The following is a 6,000-nucleotide window of genomic DNA, read 5'->3' on the forward strand; positions in this document are numbered from 1 at the left end:
TAATTAATTCGAACAATTAACAAACGATATATCCGCGTATTATCGTTTCAATTATAAATGAATAAAGAAAGAAAAGAAAGAAATCCCCCCGTGGATCGAGAAGTAAGTCAGTTGAAGTAAAAAAAAAAAATGGCGCACAGCGATCGAAACGTCGCGTTGCGGTTGTAAGACGATAAAGGGCAAAGAGAGGCTACGAGAGAGAAAAATAGATGGTGACAAATAAAGGAAGAAATAAAGAAAGAAAGAAAGAAAGAAAGAAAGAAAGAAATAAATAAAGAAAAAGAATTTGGCGTATATAGATCTCAAAGTGGCACCGCGAGCGCATCGTGCCAGAGGAAGGAAGGAAGGAAGGAAGGAAGGAAGAGAAAGGATGAGGGACGGAGAGGAAAGGGGAGAAGGTTTAGGTTGAGATCGAGGATCGGCCGGCGGGTAAGTGTGATGCTTCGAGGAAGTAGAAGAAGGAGGAGGAAGAGTAGAAGGGGGTGGAAAGATAGAAGAGATAGAAAGAGAAATAGAAAGAGAGAGAGAGAGACGAAGCTGAGGGTGGCGATGGCGAGGGGAGGAATGGGGTGGGTTGGGGTGGCGATGGGAGAGAGGTTGGTTCGGGTGGGGGGTGTAAGGGGGGAAGGAAGCACTTAAAGAATTATCCGAACTCGCAGGAGGGATGGGATTCCTCGCCAACACGTGCACCAGTTCTCAGGCCAACACCTAATACCTACTAATACCGTGCCGTGTATCTATCTACCCTTTTACCGCTCTGACGCGAATCCTACGAGGCCAGGACTACGGAAAGAGTAAGTAGGGTCGTGTTTATAAGTGGATACCTACGTAGTGGGAAGAACGGTGGGCGCCCTGTCGACCGTCCCAGGACAACCAACCGAATGGTTCGTCCAGCTAACGAAAGGCTTCAAGGGTCAGGACGCGTGTGTCCCCTTATCCAAAATCGTCCTTAGCTTCTTCCTTTCGAAATACAAGGAAATTCATTAGGTTTTCGTTTCAATCCTAAGATTCCTATGATCTTAATAATTATCATTATTATCTAAAATTTGAATTACATTGTAAATGTTGTTAAATTAAGAGAACTCGACGTCTAGTTTTGAAGAGAAATTCTTGGTACTTGCGTTCCCTCCCCTTCTAACCGGTTTCTTTATATATTTTTTCTTTCCTTTTTTGAAGAACCTAGAACAAGACGCGAAGAGAGAGACAGAGAAAGTTTATAGACGAAGAAGATGAAGAAGAAGAAGAAGAAGAAAGATGGACGTTGGTAAAAGAAGCGAATAGTTTGGTGCACGTGTTGCCAACGCATTCCCCGACAAATTGACTTCAGACCTCGACGCGCTCCGCGGCCGTTCGTCGCCCCCCCCTCTTCCTCCTCCTCCTCCTCGTGCTCGTCAACGACGAGGGGTGTTCACGAAAACCATCCCCTTCCATCTCCTTTCTCCTCATCCTCCTCTACCTCTTCCTCTACTTCCACCTCTTCTTTCGACGACGACGACGACGACGACGACGCCTTTATTATTAGCTCCGACGAAGCTAGTTAACCGAGTTAGTTAAGTGAGAATTATTATTTAGCTGCCTCTCCCCGAGTTCACTCTCTCCCTCTCCCTCTCTCTCCCTCTTTTAGTCACTCGCTCACTCTATCACACTCTTTCTCTGTTTAGCTATTATTCCTCCTTCGTAAAGAACTTGAATGGAAGTCAAGTTTGAACCACCGTGTCATCTATCCGTTTCACTGTATCTTATCCTCCCCCTACCTCCTCCTCGTTCGAGTGTTTTTTTTGGTCCAGTCCCTCTTATCCATCTTCTTCTCTTCCACCCTCCTTCCACTCCTCCTCCTCCTCCTCCCACTCGTGCCGTCTTATTTGTCCAGGAGGATCGAGGTGTCGAGCACTTTACGATTTCCGACTACTTTTCTATGCCGTTACTTTCGTCCCAAGCTCTTTCGAAATCGGAGCAAACGAGAGGAAGAGAGAGAGAGAGGGGGGAGAGTATGTTACGACTTTAGTGATTTGAAATCATCTTGACGATACTTAGATCGAAATGATCTCGTTTTGTTCTGGCTCGTTTAACTAACCGTTGAGTCAATGAAATATAATGTGTCTCTATTTTTATTTATTTAATTATATATTTATTTGTCTGTCAGATATAAAAATGATAATTTATCATCATGAACTGTTTTCTCGCAATCGTTTCATATTCGTGCCAATGCAAAATTGGCTAAGAACGAATAAAACAGGTTGATTTAAATGAACCTGTGTCGAGTAATCAAGCCTGATTAACTCTGAAAGTATATTTTAACAAAAGAAAGAGAGAAAGAGAGAGAAAGAGCGAAGATCAATTTGGCTAGAAGCTACGACTACTACTATTACTACTACTACTAATACTAATACTAATAGTAGTAGGAGTAATAGTAGTAGTACTATTACTCCACTTCGTGATAACTCCTTTCGCGTTTCTCTCCTTGTAACGCTCGTTATTTCCGTCCATTAAGGTTCGCATTAAAGCAGTACTCCGTTCTAAGCCGATTTAGATCGACGGCATGTAGATGAAGGCCTGGGGATTCGACTCTGAATATGGCAGAAAGGAATAAGAATAAGAGAAAGAGACACAGATACCTAAGGAAATAACGACAGGTGTAGGATATCGAAAAAATTGAGGTAACAGACAATCATATTAGTCAAGAACAATTATTAATACTATCATACTAATTTTATTTTTTAGATTTTCTTTCTTGATCAAGCTTACTCATAGTCAAGAACAATGAAGACGTATAATTAATACTATCATACTAATTTTATTTTTTAGATTTTCTTTCTTGATCAAGCTTACTCATAGTCAAGAACAATGAAGACGTATAATTAATACTATCATACTAATTTTATTTTTTAGATTTTCTTTCTTGATCAAGCTTACTCATAGTCAAGAACAATGAAGACGTATTATTAATACTATCATACTAATTTTATATTTTAGATTTTCTTTCTTGATCAAGTTTACTAATAGTCAAGAACATGAAGACGTGTAATTAATACTATCATACTAATTTTATTTCTTAGATTTTCTTTCTTGATCAAGCTTACTCATAGTCAAGAACAATGAAGATGTATTATTAATACTATCATACTAATTTTATGTTTTAGATTTTCTTTCTTGATCAAGCTTACTCATAGTCAAGAACAATGAAGACGTATAATTAGTACTATCAGACTAATTTTATTTTTTAGATTTTATTTTTTGATCAAGCTTACTAATAGTCAAGAACAATGAAGACGTATTATTAATACTATCATACTAATTTTATTTTTTAGATTTTCTTTCTTGATCAAGCTTACTCATAGTCAAGAACAATGAAGACGTATAATTAGTACTATCATACTAATTTTATTTTTTAGATTTTCTTTCTTGATCTAGCTTACTCATAGTCAAGAACAATGAAGACGTATTATTAATACTATCATACTAATTTTATTTTTTAGATTTTCTTTCTTGATCAAGCTTACTAATAGTCAAGAACAATGAAAACGTATTATTAATACTATCATACTAATTTTATTTTTTAGATTTTCTTTCTTTATTAAGCTTACTCATAGTCAAGAACAATGAAGACGTATTATTAATAATATTATACTAATTTTAATTTTTAGATTTTTTTTGTTGATCAAGCTTACTCATAGTCAAGAACAATGAAGACATTATTAATACTATCATACTAATTTTATTTTTTAGATTTTATTTCTTGATCAAGCTTACTCATAGTCAAGAACAATGAAGACGTATTATTAATACTATCATACTAATTTTTTTTAGATTTTCTTTCTTGATCAAGCTTACTCATAGTCAAGAACAATGAAGACGTATTATTAATAATATTATACTAATTTTAATTTTTAGATTTTTTTTGTTGATCAAGCTTACTCATAGTCAAGAACAATGAAGACATTATTAATACTATCATACTAATTTTATTTTTTAGATTTTCTTTCTTGATTAAGATTACTCAGTGACGTATTGGAAAAATCAAAATAAATGATTAGATGCATTTATAATAAATTATAACTATCTAACATAATCCTAACAATATTACAAATACTTTGATCATTTATTTTACAATACACATGGACAATACATATAGTCAAGAACAATGAAGACGTATAATTAGTACTATCATACTAATTTTATTTTTAGATTTTCTTTTTTGATCAAGCTTACTCAGTGACGTATTGGAAAAATCAAAATAAATGATTAGATAGATTTATAATAAGTTATAAGTATCTAAAGTAATCCTAACAATATTACAAATACTTTGATCATTTACAATACACATGGACAATACATATAGTCAAGAACAATGAAGACGTATTATTAATACTATCATACTAATTTATTTTTAGATTTCTTTCTTGATCAAGCTCACTTGGTGTCGTATTGGAAAAATCAAAATAAATAATTAGATACATTTATAATAACTTATAACTATCTAACGTAATCCTAACAATATTACAAATACTTTGATCATTTATTTTACAATACACATGGACAATACATATAGTCAAGAACAATGAAGATGTATTATTAATACTATCATACTAATTTTATTTTTTAGATTTTCTTTCTTGATCAAGCTTACTCAGTGACGTATTGGAAAAATCAAAATAAATTTTAGATACATTTATAATAAGTTATAACTATCTAACATAATCCTAACAATATTACAAATACTTTGAACATTATTTTACAACACACATGGACAATAAAATGTATTAAAAAATATTAACCAAATAAATAAAAGTAAAAATCCCCTCAATCGTTTAAAATGTTCGCGTAGGAACGAATAAGGAAAAAAAGAGTAAAACTCCTCTCGGCTTAGCGATTTTTTTACGCTTACATAGGGATGGATAGATAAATATATATATATATATATATGTAGATAGATAGAGACAGATAAAGACAGAAAAATCTCAACCGGTTACGGTCCATCGAGGATCACTCAGCCTTTCTCAAGTCACGCAGAAGTCTACGTGGATAAGACGATACCGAGGAAAATCCTCTTGAATTCTGTGCTTTTTCCGAATCCGTAGGATAAAGATAAAAGAGAAACAGAGAAAGAGAAAAAAAAGGACAATCGATACTCTTATCTGGTCTCCGCTAGGTCCTAACGATTACTCGCTCGGTTGTATATAGGTAATGTGTATAAAAGGGAAAGAAGAAGTGGAATCCTTGAGTGTTTCGAAAATCACGATCTACGTTTTTCGAGAGGCTAACAAATTGTCCGATATTCCTTCTACACGAGTATATATTTAGTTTCGTTTTAATCCTCTTTTTTTTAATTAAAGTTCAAATATCGCAATTTTTGGGTAGTCGATAAAATTACTTTATACGCGAGTGAAATATTTATTTAAAAAAACACGCGAACTTTTTTAGCTCATCTCCCAATATATTTTATATTTATTTTATTTATATTTATTATTTATATTTATTATTATTATATATTATATTATATATTATTATATTATAATATATTATATATTATTATATGATTATTTATATTTATTATTAATTTATTATTAATTTATATTTATTTATATTTATATTTATTTTATATATTTATATTTTATTATAGTATTTAAATATCTCATATTATTTTTTTCACCCTTTTTCTTTTCAACGAACACGAATATAAAATATAATAATAATCATCATGATATTTAAAATTAGAAGAAACGAGTGAAAGCAAAGGAAACGATAACGAGAATAAATTCAAACATTAGCGCGTTAAAAATCGACTTCTAGGGTAGTAATAGTAGTAGTAATAGAAGTAGAGGAGGATACTCAAAAGTGTCTCGTCGATGGTAGTCGGAAACAGCAACAGCAGAAGCGGCTACCGTCGCAAACCGAATTCCCGTGCAAACAACTTAATTAAGCTTTTGAATTTTTAATACAAGCACCGACGACCAAAGAGTCTTTAGTTCTCGCTACTACACCAGAGGAGGAGGAGGAGGA

This window comes from Polistes fuscatus, unplaced genomic scaffold (assembly GCF_010416935.1).
Source record: "Polistes fuscatus isolate 324 unplaced genomic scaffold, CU_Pfus_HIC Scaffold26, whole genome shotgun sequence".
Taxonomy (NCBI): Eukaryota; Metazoa; Arthropoda; class Insecta; order Hymenoptera; family Vespidae; genus Polistes; species Polistes fuscatus.